Below are 13,997 nucleotides of genomic sequence, written 5' to 3'. Positions count from 1 at the left end.
CACGAGATCCAACATAAACAAGTCATAATTTAGTTACATCAAGGACTTTGTTCCTCCTCCTATACCATATTTCACCTGTTGTACCATGGTTTGGCTTAGGTGGATGAAGAATCGCTGTATTTTCGGTGCATCTTTGTGAATTCTGAAGAAGATACGATCGAGTGCAAAAAGAAATGAAAAAATGGCCGTTGGTTTGCTGCTGCCATCGCTTTCTCCTAAAATTTCGCCGTTTTACGTACTGACGAGTGACTAGCAGTAAGTGCAGGTGCCTAAAAAAAAGAGATCGCGCCGTTGCCGGGGATCGAACCCGGGTCACCCGCGTGACAGGCGGGAATACTTACCACTATACTACAACGACTTGGATGACTGTGAGCTTAAGAACGGTAATTAGATCGGCTAACAGTTAACAAATCGGAGGTTCTAACGCTTTTGGCAGACTAGATAAGTACCTAATGCTTAAGAAATAAAATCTACTTTTTACTAAGTACCTTCCTAGGTGCCTTGCATTGTACAAAGCCTAAGTATATAAAAATAAAAAGGACTAACTATGTGTAGGTTGACCAATTTTTTTTGGTGCAAGTCATTTTTTTTGGCCATCAGATCTCCATCCAACGACCAAGATTGCGCCGCCACTGTTTATCTTCTTCCTCAAGTTTATTCTTCCTCCCGCACCACGATGTTCTACAAGTGCACAGGGTTTAGTTGCAACATTCTCTAGGTAAAAATATCGATCCCACATGGACCATAGAAAATGGTATTTATCTCTTGTAGGGTTATTGGAATGTGCTTGGAAGTTAGTTGGGGTCCAAAACAAAAGCGGATGCCGAAGTTGGAATATTATGAGGATGTCGACTGAAAACTAAGTTTGGAAGTCAAGAGTAAAAGAACAAGACATTAGTGAAAACGATGAAATCAACAATAAGGCTAAGGCGTCCTCAGGGAAACCAGATTCACCACTAGTATTTATGTTGCGTAATTATGCAAATGCATAATTCTAGGTTCAGATAAATAATTCACTTCATATGCAGAAATTCATTTTGGCTCCCAGGAGCACATGCTCCCAGGCCCAAAAATAATTTAAGCTCTCTCATGTGCCAAATCTTGAGCAGTCATCCTTGGAATAAAAAATTTAAGTTCTTCCTACTTACCATTCGATGTCTTTGAGAATAGCAATCAATACAAGGAGCAGGCACCACACAAGCTCACCATAGTTAAGGTCACTTGGTTACCTCTGTATTCCTCTAACATGAACAATGTGGAGATTATTGAGCACACTACATGTTTTGCCAATATTTGTACCTTTAACAGGTGCTTTACTTTGAACCATGTGTCCTAAACTTGTAATGAATGGGTGGACGGGAGGATGGCTTTTGACATAGCTCACTGCACGGATTTACAAATAGCGATATTAGATCAGAATTAAAAATTAAGAAGAAACAATCTTCACCCTCTGCGTCCCTAGAAAAGTCAGCCTGAGCCGGCAGCAATGCATAGGGAACTAAACACAGGCGGAGGATGCGGTAGGATGAGGTGGGGCGCTCGCCCTACCTTGATTTCTCGTATATTTTTACTAGGTATATGTATACATTGATCTGATTTGATCCGATCGCTAATATAATCATCAAACATTTTTTTCGGTTGTGATTTAACGTGGACAGCTTATCGGGCCGTAACGAACCTGACCAGCCCACAGGCGCACGCACGGACTGGGTGCATGCCGGCACGCGGTGGAGCAACAACAACTTGTCACAGCGGCAACATTAGCCAAATCCGGGAGGAATGATGAACGTCTCAACCGTCCAAAGTTTTACTTGGTAAGAAATACTATCAATGAACATTATTTGTTCCATTTGTGTAGGTTGGCATCATGGCATCGACTACAAAGCTCCAGGACCTTGAATTCAATGGTCGGGGGAACTCTCAAGGTGTTGTACCTATCCGCAACCCCCACAGCTCTTTGACATTCAAGGATATCTGTCTTGCATATTGGTGAGCATCGACTATTCTTCATTGAGGCGGGGCATCTGCCAGTGGTACGAAACCTCATATCGCAGAGATAGGTTGTGTCCAACGCCAGGTACTCGAGCAAAGGTGCACTCTCGAGAATGTTAGAGTTGTGTCGAATATAGTATACAAGGTAGGTTATAGTTGGACTTGTAGTTGTATTGTGTTTAGATAGGATATGGAATCGTATCCTAGTAGGACACTTGTATCCTAGGTCTCTCATATATAGTGGGGGTAGACACACGATATAACATATGCCAACATAATAGCACAGGCGCGCAAGGGGGAGCCGGCGGTATGTGCCGGCGCCCGGGTGGCGGGTGTGCGGTATTGTAACGGTGTCACGGGGAGGAGCGCCCGTAGTCAAGCCCCGGGGATGTAACCATATCGGTGAACCTCGTTAACAAATCTCGGTGTCGTGCTCTCGTGATTGCTTGGTCCTCGGATGATCGACGGTATGCCTCGGATTTATTCTAACAAGTGGTATCATGAGCAAGGTTACGAAGAGACTGTTGCGTTGAGCCGAGTTGATTCGCTGATTTAATTCGTCATGGGAGACGATCGTGTATCAGCGGACGAAAGCGGCGGTCGAAGAAATCGATGGAAGCAGCGGGGCGTAATGCGTGCAAGCTGGCGGCCGGCGATTTGTTTAGAGTCTCGACGAGGTGTCATCGAAATCAGCGGCGTTAGGAGAGTCGTGCGGCGGTCGGTCGACGGATTGATGGTGCGAGTGTACTCTAGGCGGGCGTTGAGATCGCTGGCGCTTGGTGGCTCATTGGGCAGGCAAGCCCAGGCAGGGCTGGCCGTAGCGACCCGTGCAGGTGGGCAGGGCAAGGCGTGGCAACGCGAGCAGGTTCAGATGGCCGGTGAAGCACGCAGGAAGCGCAACAAAGCAACGAAACGAGTTTTGTTTTGAAAAAAAAGGACCGGGTCCTTGTGTGACACGGACGGAGGCAGATCAATCGGCAAGGAAAAAGTCTATCAAGGGATATGCGTACATCAGGAAGGCTAAGGATTTGACAAAGCAAATAGCTAGCATTGACAGTTGAGCCTAAGAGCTACACCACGTGAAGACCAACATTGTTTTGGTTGAATTTCTACTAGTACTGGGAGGTGACCACGTTAGGTTTGCTTATGTACTTTGGCATCATGGAAAGAAGCTCGGTTAATTTTCGTAAGGTCAGCCATACAAAGAATCATGACGGCATCGGACATCGGGTTTGAGTTGGAGAAGTTCATCGGAACTAAAAACCTTGGGTTATGACAGACACGGATGAAATATTTGTTGGCACAACAGAGATGCTTGAAGGCGTTGCGGGAAGTCAATTCAGTTAAGATGGAATTATCATGTGATGGATGGAAATTTGCGGAAGACGATTTGGGAGCCTCGAGCGTGTCATACAGTCGACGAGTTCGGCTGGGTCGGACTAGGCAGTCTGACGGATCGACGCAAGTCGGTTGGTACAGAAGACGGTGGTGGAATCGGCGAAGACGACGTAGGAGCGTGATGCTGATGGTGACCGACTTCTGGGGCCTGGAAACACGTAGCGCAGGCCCGAGGCTTGTGCGGCTTCGACAAGACTATGGCGCGGGATTGATTCAAGGTGGTGTATACACGGAGGTTGAAGTCGATGAGGCGCAGGAGTGGACTGATCATCTACCATGGAGTCTTGTTGAAGGTGGAGCTGGATTGAGGGGCTACGGTGTAAGGATCCAGAGAATCGAAGCCTATTCAGCAAGGGGGAAAAGCGAGTGACATGCAGTTCGGACTGGAGCCCAGTGGTCCGATGGAAGCGTGAAACTCGTCATCGGTCGGTGTTGATCGATGGTACTCTGCAGTGGGGTTGAGTGGTGTGGGTTCGCGACCCTTGAGACTCGACCAGGACAGCGGAGGCTCGACGCGGTAATAGCGGCGAGGTGTGCGGTGCGCACGGGACATGGAGACGGGCCAGGGCTCTGGTGAGACAACTGCAAATTTGACTCGGGATGACTACAAGCAACGGTGAAATTCTTTCAAGTTTCAGACAGGCGGTCAAGAAAGGAGCGGTGATGTTGAGTTCGGGTAACTCTTATGTGTGACACCCAATATGTGAGTTGTTCATTTTCACGTAGGTCAGTGATCAGTGTGTGATGGCGTTGAACCGAGCTCTAGAAGTTGGGAGCATACACTAGAGTAAAGAGGAACTTAATTTTGCTTGAGTGTTGACTCTGGTCAAGAAAAGAAGGGACTGCAAGTTGCAGGTGGAGTCATATGGAGTCTTTGGAGTAGCCGCGATGCTCATGGGATAAACTCAAGTTAAATGTACATGGAAGTTTGACGCATGGACAAATTCAAGGTGGTGGAGTATATTCGCCAAGGTGGAGTTTGTTGGAGTTGTGTCGAATATAGTGTACAAGGTAGGTTACAGTTGGACTTAGTTGTATTGTGTTTAGATATGATATGGAGTCGTGTCCTAGTAGGACACTTGTATCCTAGGTCTCTCATATATAGTGGGGGTAGACACACGATATAACCTATGCCAACATAATAGCACAAGCGCGCAAGGGGGAGCCGGCGGCATGTGCCGGCGCCCGGGTGGTCGGTGTGCGGTATTGTGACGGTGTCACGGGGAGGAGCGCCCGTAGTCAAGCCCCGGGGATGTAGCCATATCGGTGAACCTCGTTAACAGATCTCGGTGTCGTGCTCTTATGATTGCTTGGTCCTCGGATAATCGACGGTATGCCTCGGATTTATTCTAACAGAGAATGTGGATCATGAGCTGGATAGCTCTTGGATGCACAAAACCCTATGATAGTCACCTGCCTGAGGCGGTCGTAGCAGCGCTCCAGCCTCTGCCTCAAACACTCGTCATCGTCGTCTCCAACAACGATGTCGGTCCTAAGGGAACCCCACTCTACCTGCATATGCATACACATGTAGGATCAACAATAATGTCATTGTTATGACGAACAAGCAACACACTAATTTGCATTTTTTTCTTTTTCTTTTCGAAAAGGCGGATTTCCCCGGCCTCTGCATCAGAGTGATGCATACGGCCATCTTATTAAAGAAATAAAAGGTTCCAACAAGGTTCCAAAGTCTCCGACTGAAAAGAAATAAAAAGCCAGCTCACACAGAGCTACAGAGGCTGGACACACAGACTAGCCAAGGTAAGACGCCACAACCGGCTGGCTAAAAAAAGATAGGTAAACTAATTGCCTATCCTATTACATGACCGCCATCCAAACCGGTTGAAGATATCTCGAGCTACCATCTCCCAGCGGATAGATCCAGTAACCAAATGCTCCCTGGCCTCCATCGGAGTGAGTAGCGACCACGAACGGATCACAGCCGTGGCTCGGAAAATAACCTGCAAAAAGTGAATACGTGATGTTCTGTTAAAAACCAAATCATTTCTGCAAGTCCAGATAGTCCACAACAAAGCGCAAACTCCAACACGAATATGTCTCGCTAATTCAGGCTCAATCCCAATGAGCCATGTCCCAAATAACGTAGTGACAGAATTCGGTGGAGTAATATTAAAAGCAATGTGAACCGTCCGCCAAAGTACTCGGGCAAACGGGCAATCAAAAAAGAGATGCTTGATCGTCTCGTCCCGATCACAGAAGCTACACCTCGTAGGTCCTGTCCAATTACGCTTAATCAAGTTATCCTTGGTTAAAATAACCTGTTTATGGACAAACCACATAAACACTTTTATCTTCAAGGGAACTTTGACAGCCCAAACATGTTTGGAGGTAGGAATGGAGCTCGAGTTAATTACATCAATATACATTGATTTAACCGTGAATACTCCAGACCTAGTCAGTTTCCAGCGTAATTCATCGGGTTGTTGAGAAAGATGGACATCCATTAGTCTCCGAACTAGACGGAGCCAATCTTCCCAGCGATTGCCCACTAACGACCGTCTGAACTGAATATTAAGGGGGATGGATTGAAACACCGTAGCAACGAAAACCTCACGTCGTTGAACAATGCGATATAAAGACGGATATTGAATGGCCAAGGGTGTCTCGCCGAGCCAAGTATCCTCCCAGAAGCGTGTACTAACGCCGTTGCCAATGACAACCTTTGTCCTATTAAACAAAGATTGTTTAACTTTCATCAGGCCTTTCCAGAAAGGCGAGTCAGTTGGCCTGACTGTGACCTGGGACAAGGACTTAGTCGGGAGGTACTTGTTGCGGAGGATTTGTGCCCACATGACATCAGTCTCAAAAGAAAGCTTCCACAGCCACTTGCTGAGAAGACATCTGTTCTTAACTTCAAGATTCTCAATACCAAGACCCCCTTGGTCTTTCGGTCTACAGATGATATCCCATTTTGCAAGTCTGTATTTTCTTTTTAGATCATCACCCTGCCAGAAGAAACGCGATCGATAAAAGTCCAGTCTTTTCCTCACACCTACTGGGACTTGAAAGAACGATAGGAGAAACATAGGCATACTTGTGAGCACCGAATTAATCAGAATTAATCGGCCTCCATATGACATGAGCTTGCCCTTCCAACAACTCAGTTTCTTCTCAAACCGGTCTTCGATGCACTTCCATTCTCTATTCGTCAGCTTTCTATGGTGGATTGGAATACCTAGGTAAGAGAAAGGTAATTCCCCCAACTTGCACCCAAACAATTGCCTATAAGCCTCCTGTTCGTCTTTGGCTCTACCAAAGTAGAACAGCTCGCTCTTATTGAACAGCTCGCTCTTCCAACACACTAATTTGCATAGATAGCTCCAAATGATATACATAATGACTTACATGTAGGATGAAAAAAAATCTAATACAGGAGAAGCATCAAGAAAATAAACCAAAGAGAAGATGTCACAGCTCGAAGGGAGGGGCGTTACTACTCTACGGAGCCCGATATCCAAGTTCTTGAGACGGGGGAGCTTTGAGGGTAGGATTGGAATGTTGACGTTCTCAAGAAGAACAAATCCCAAGGTTAACCATGTGTTTGTTTATTCCAACATAAAAGTACAATACACATACATATATTGTCGATTAAATATACTTTGAGAGCGCATATGTACCTCGACACGAGAGTGGATGCTGAGGCTCTCGACATTTCCTGCAATGAATGGCAGCCTCGCGCGAGCATCAGAGAGAATGCAACACAAGCCTACATTCTTAAGTGGCAAAGAATTCTGGAGAGAGATATCTAACAAGGGCCCACTATAATAAAAGGAGTCGAGGCTTGGAGCATCAATCTCCACTATCTGTAGCCTCTTGCATTCTTCAACACCAAGGAAGTTGAGCAGCTGCAGCCTACAAGGTATTCTCAAGCAACTTATCACACTGCATAGGGTGATTTCCAGACGCTCCAAGGAGGCAGATTTGGAGAGCGAGTGCCATAATCCTTCCTCATTAATATGGACAAGACGAAGATGTAAATTTTTCAATCTTCTCAACAGGCCAAGTGTTGATATGGGATCGAAAGCGCAATTGGTGAGGTGAAGAGACTGAATTGAACTAGCAACTGCCTCGCCGGACAAAACCGAACATGGGAAGTTGTAGATGTTCTTCATGAAAATATTCGTAGTCAAGCTAAGTTCTTGAATCCCAGGCAGGAGGCTGTGACTGTCGTGCAAGGGTAAAGTCCAAGTTTAAGCGTCTCGACCTTGACCCCATTCTTGTGATGGTCCTCGAGAATTTTTGTCAACTTTGTCGATGATATAGGTTCCTCTTTCCTCAAATTTCTTGTCAGTCAATTCAAGTGTATCGGAGTTGAGTATGAGCTTGGAATAGCATCTCCATGAACATAGAAACCCACGCGACACGCGTGCAACACGAGCGGCTGCTTGCACTGGCAACAGAGAATGTATACGATGTAGGATGTCCTGCAAAACCAAGGTTGACAAGTTTCAATGGCCAGATAGTACTCTCTTTGTTCTAAAGATAAGGCGTCTTAGTTTTTAAGAAAGTCAAACTTCTCTAAGTTTGACCAAGTTCATAATACCAAATAACTATCATTAGATTCGCCATGTAATATATTTTCATATTCTTATTCCATATTGTATATGTTGATCGGAACACGCAAGAGCTCCGCGTGTTGTTTCATTAAGATGGGAGAAAAGGTTCAACTACAGAGTCCGATGGGCAACCCCATCCCTAGCAAGATCAGCCGAAGGAAGCAATAAGAGAAACAAACCAAACCGAAACTGTTGACTTTTGAAAAACTAATACACCACGAAAAGAAAAAAAAGAAAAGAAAAGGCGGATACATCATATATTTTAGAACAGAAGGAGTAGCTAGTAGATGGTTGCTGCGAACAAAAAAAATTCGTATCTGTGATGTTAATATATATCTGGTTATCAGCTTATGTACTTTGCATGGATGGATACAATGCACCAATAGAGAAAAAGCATAGGCAAGTGCTGTCAAATTTAAACGTGCACATGAACCACTGATTTCTTATGGAAACATATGGTTCAGCTCCAAATTGCTACCCTAGATGCATCATGTATGTATTCATCCAGTGCTGGCTGTTGAGATAGACATTGCTGTTGGCAGGTCACACCGTTGGATGAAGCCTCTGGTCGACTATCTGCAGTAAGCAAGCGGTTAGCTTGGTAAGCTACCTACAAAAATTTGCAATCAAATGAAAAAAAAAGACTATCTACAGTGCCTCAGCTTTGCATGCTCATGCAACTCTTGAATTTTTGCAGAAGAAATTGTGAATACGAGAGGAGCCAGCGCTGGTTGAACAAGGAAAGATAAAATGGAGCCGAACGAGCTTGGATTTCAGGAGCGAAACCCTGCAGCCGTGAGAGCAAATTCGGGGTGCGATGAGCGAACGGAAGAAGCGCGGCGCGTTGGAGGCTGGGGAGTATACATACCTGCAGTTGCAGGAGTAGGGATTGCCGTTTCAGCTCCAACCCAGGAGAACCTCCGATTTGTTCAGAGTTAACCGATCTAATAAACCTTGTTAAAATTTCTGTCATGCGAGGTCGTTGTAGTATAGTGGTAAGTATTCCCGCCTGTCACGCGGGTGACCCGGGTTCGATCCCCGGCAACGGCGCCGTTGTTTTTGCCGAGCCATGATAGGCACATGCACTGCACTTACAGTTCGTCAGTAGGCAGACGGGGAAACTTTTGCAGACGCAGAAGCAAACCAACGTCGTTTTCGTTCTCTCTTTTTTGCACAACTGTGTTTTTACTACAAGAGTGTTTTTACACACTCTTATATTCTGGGAGTAGAATCAAAGGAACATACAATCTCCTTGTAGAAATCGTTATAATAATTGTTGTCCTCATTTTAGGATCTCTGATTTGCCATTGCAGCCTGCGCGCTCCTATGCACCTGCAGTCCGATTCAAAAGATTGGAAAAGAAGCGGCGATACATGCCCCACGCCAGCGTCAAACCGTTGCGCTGCTCTCTACCTAGACGCTAACTCTAAGAGTGCATGCAAGCAACTTGTGCTAGGAACAGTCTTTAGTGATTAACGTGACAGGATCTTAAGCCTAGCATTTAAATCACCAAATGTATGATGTGAAAATTAGATACTGGCCAGAATTGGCTGAGAGTAGCCCATGGCTGCACCTTGGGGTCACCGGCAGTGAAGAGATGGCCGGGGAAGAAGGGGCAGCAGGGAGATGGACGTACAGGGAGCCGCCGGCACAGCCCTACGGTGGCCGGTGGTGGAGATGACCTTCACATACCTCAACTCATCTTCGGGATCGGCAGTTAGGTGGGTTTAGATTGTGGTTTTGTTATCCATAATAAAACCTCCTTTTCCTTTTATATGTGCGTGTGCTGGGTACATGGAACCAAAACCAAACGTGTGAATATGTGGTGTGCTTCCGATCATTGCACACCTAGGGTCAAAAGGCTCCCCCTTTTCACTCACAGTTTGTTTCAAATGTAGATCAATTTCACTATTCCCCCCTTGGTTGTAAGGTTAACAAACATCACAAGCCCATTCTTGATAGAAATAACATACCAAAGTAAGGTGTTGCAATGGCCAATAAAGTGTCATTAAACCTCAATTCTTATAGTACACCTTAATAGAAATGTGAACTCAGGGCTCGGATCCTGAATAATTCTCCACGACTGTCTTGCTAACAGTGCTAGATTAAATAATTTTATGTCTCTAAATCCTAGTCCATCTCAATATTTGGGCTTTGTCATGACACTAGTAGAAAAAGGGTCATCTGTCCCGGTTCGTAAGGCCCATTTGTTCCGGTTGTTGAACCGGGACTAAAGGGTCGTTACTAAAGCCCTAGGCCTTTAGTCCCGGTTCTTACACGAACCGGGACAGATGGGCCTCCACGTGGTCGGTGCGGCGAGCCCACGCAGGAGGGCCTTTGGTCCCAGTTGGTGGCACCAACCGGGACCAAAAGGCCTCCACGCGTCAGCATTTCAGTGGCTGGGGTTTTTGTTTTTTTTTTGAAAAAGGGGGGAGGGTTTAGGGGGTAATTTAGGGTGTGTAAGCTAGCTAACAGAGAGAACTGTCCTCTCTTATTTCCGTACTTGATTTACAACCGCTACTGCTATGCCTAAACATGGCTTAGATTAAAGTGAAGGCAACATGTGGTGCATGTCGAAAGTAATATTAATCCTAACTTGATCAAGTTTGGATTAGTACTACTTTCGACATGCACCACATGCTTGTTGCCTTCACTTCATTCCAATCCATGTTCATTTCACCCACTGATATATAATAACTCTTCATGCCCGCATCATGCATCATCATAATAACAAGTCCTACTAATCATCATCATCATCCTCGTAGTCATCGAACCAACCCTACTTAATTGTTCTTAGCACATGATCATCTGTATTAGGTAGGACCTAAATACCCTCTTTAAGGTAAAATAGCATAAAACAATATAGACCCCGACTCTCCATTATGGAGAATGGAGATCATCCTGTCTCCAATTTTTGCGCTTCGCTTCCTTTTGCTTCCAAGAACCTCCTTGCGACTGTCCATACATTTTTTCCATTCTTTGATTTTCATGTCTCCACTTCTTTTAGAAATCCGGTATGGACAGTTGAGATTCGTAGGATGACCTGGTTGTATGTTCAAAACATCAAGCCTACCATTCTGATACATCAAATGAGGCACACAATCCTCTGGGATTATCTGTTGAAAAACATAGTAATAACTTCATAGTTAGCAATGATGTACTAGTTTTAGAAGTATGCAAAAGATGCACGGATGTCGTAATAGTAAGAAATCTTACCAGGGTATCTCCATAGTAGTTACCGTAGTTCAACACATGCACTAGTGGCACGTATTGACCATAATGTGGAGGAGTTTTACAATAGATATTGTAATTCTCAAGATCAGTACAAAATCCGACCAGATGAGTTTTCTCCTTATAAGTTAACTCAGAGCCATCGGTGTAGTAGGTTCTGTCTACCATGTTCCGCACATTGTTTGAAGAATCAAAATAAGCTGTCAATGAAAATAAGCTGTCAACTATTTTGAAATGAACAATATAAATTAGCTAATAACTATGTTTGAGAAACTCACATAGCGGTAGAATTGGAGGCGTATCAACGAGGACCCAAATGTCCATATTGTCTTGCTCGATGTCAGGATCACCAAGATCCATGGTGACAAGCATACCCTCATCAAAACCATACATCTTGCAAAATGCTTCCCAATTTTGCAACCAAAATGGGTTACGCTCTCAGAATTATACAGATTTACTTCAAAATCTATATCATGATGGGTCCTTAGGTGAATTTTCTTTGTTTCGATACTTTCATGGTCTTCAAAACCCATCCTCTCCAAGACGTAGCGTCTTGCATGGCATGCGATAAGCTAGTCGAATTGTAAAAGATGAAAAGTACAGGTTGAAATAGTTGAAGTCGTGCTTAATTACGAAAAATAACACTTGTCGTCGTTGCGTACCGTTTCAACATCGAAGGTCTCCTCCAGCTTAATACTGAAGCGCCTTTCTTCGTCCAGGTGAGGCCTGTCGCACTGACCTCGGTCGTCGTGGCACCAGTCGCACTCCCTCGGGAGACTTTCGTCGTCCGAGTACGACATTTTCTATGTTCATAATTCAAATATTAAACGTCTACAATTAAATATATGTACTAAAAAACCTAAGTTAGATCATTATTATTCATCACGGGTTGACTATCAGTTTGTCGAGTCTTTTCTTGAAAACTCTCAGCTCACGTGGTGTATACATTCGACCGTTGGTGATGGTCGCTCCTCCATTTGTCCCCGAGTGCATTACACCAAAATGTCTAGCACACGGGAACAAAGGAGAAGCGACCCCCACGACAACAGTCGGGATTCTTTGTCCTCTCATATATATATGGTGGAACTCTTCCTCACTGATTCGTCTCTGACATTTGCGACCGTCGGTGATGGTAGCTCCTCCTTTCGTTCTCGGGTGCATTACACCAAATTGTCTAGCACACGGGAACGAAGGAGAAGCTACCCCCACGACAACAGTCGGGATTCTTCGTCCTCTCATATATGGTGGAGACTCGACAGACTTAAAGTCAACCCGAAATATCGTTTAATTATCTTTCTAAAAGAGGATTTGGCTGGTCTCACCTCGATGTCGGAGGGGGCGGTGACGGGGACGACGGCGGGGATGATGGAGGGGCCGGGGGCTCCTAGATTTCTGCGAAAACAAAAACCCTATAAGCTATCAACTAATCATATGCATACGCCTTGCATAGTGCTCTCCAATTTTAGCATTCAAACTAGGAGTAGTTTTTCACTTTGAGCATTCAATAAGCAAAATCAAATCACAAAATGAAGTAGTATTCAAATTAGGATGCATTCAATTATAAGCAAAACTACATCATCTCCATGCGTCCGTACATCGTCGAATATTATCACTAATACACCTCGAATACTATCATACATATAGCATCGTTAGTACAGCTAGAACCGTAGCGCCAGGCGGGTATCGGCGCGGGCGGTGGACACCCAAAGGGACGGAACCATCACAGGATCATAGCTCCAGTGAGATCCCTGAAGAACCTGCCAGGTATTGTCGAACCTGCCCTCCAACGCAACCATGTAGCGACGGACGTGCTGGTCCTCCTCGCTGACACGGTGACGTACCACCTCCGCGGTGTCCGGAAGCCTCGGCACCGTCACTGGCCCACGCGACCGCCACCAAACAAAGATCGGGTCAACGACGGGCTGGCTCCTCACCAACCTACGCCCACCGGAAGGTAGCACCTCCCAAAACCAGCCCGGCAGAGCCCAGTCCGGACATGGCCCCTCTGATCAAGCCGGCCTCCTCCGCCGAGTCGACGACGAGGATGCAGGATAGGCATCGTCGATGTCGATGCGGGAATAATTGCTTTAACTAAAAAAACAAACTAGTTCTATTAATTTCCTTGCTAAAAATAAACTACTTCTATAGTAAAATAAACTAGTTTTGTTAAATCAACTAGTTCAACTACTAATTAAGCACTTACTATAAATAAAATAAAGTAGTACTTACTAAAAATAAACTACTTCTATATATAGTAAAATAAAGTAGTTTTATTAATTAATCAACTAGTTCAACTAAAAATAAACTAACTTTAAATGCACTAACAGTAGAACTAATAACCTAAAATGCACTAAATCAACTAACCTTAAATGTAACTTTTGCAACACAATTTTTTCCTCTCCTCTTCTAACCATAAACATTGAACAAAAATAAAACTATACAGCCTAAAAATGCTAGGAGCAAAAAACTATGAACAAAAAAAAACTATGAACACATACACATACATCCATCCATATACATGCATATCCATCCATCCATACATACATTCATCCATATACATACATACATACAAAAACAGGGGCGGCGGCGTGGCGCAGGGGGGCGGCGGCAGCCGCGGCAGCGCACGGATCGGGATGGGAAGGGGCTCACTGGGGGCTCGAGGCAGGACGGCGACGAGGACGACGACGAGGCCGGCGACGATGACGGCGACGAGGACGGCGGGCTCGTGGGGGAGGGGTTACGCGCGTGGCGAGGGCTCGGGGAGGAGCGGCTCGGGGGCGGCGACGGCGAACGGCG

General features: G+C 45.3%; 2 non-coding genes across 2 annotated transcripts; one reads left to right on the top strand and one right to left on the bottom strand.

The window, feature by feature from the left end:
- Window positions 1-286: 286 nt before the first annotated feature.
- On the bottom strand, window positions 287-358 carry TRNAD-GUC (transfer RNA aspartic acid (anticodon GUC)). The gene has a single exon. It is a non-coding gene; the product is annotated as a tRNA-Asp (tRNA).
- Window positions 359-8,948: 8,590 nt separating this feature from the next.
- Window positions 8,949-9,020, top strand: TRNAD-GUC (transfer RNA aspartic acid (anticodon GUC)). The gene has a single exon. It is a non-coding gene; the product is annotated as a tRNA-Asp (tRNA).
- Window positions 9,021-13,997: the final 4,977 nt, after the last annotated feature.

Source organism: Triticum aestivum, chromosome 1D (assembly GCF_018294505.1).
Source record: "Triticum aestivum cultivar Chinese Spring chromosome 1D, IWGSC CS RefSeq v2.1, whole genome shotgun sequence".
Classification (NCBI taxonomy): Eukaryota; Viridiplantae; Streptophyta; class Magnoliopsida; order Poales; family Poaceae; genus Triticum; species Triticum aestivum.
The sequence above is the reverse complement of the archived record's forward strand: the minus strand, read 5'-3'. Positions and strand labels throughout refer to the sequence as shown.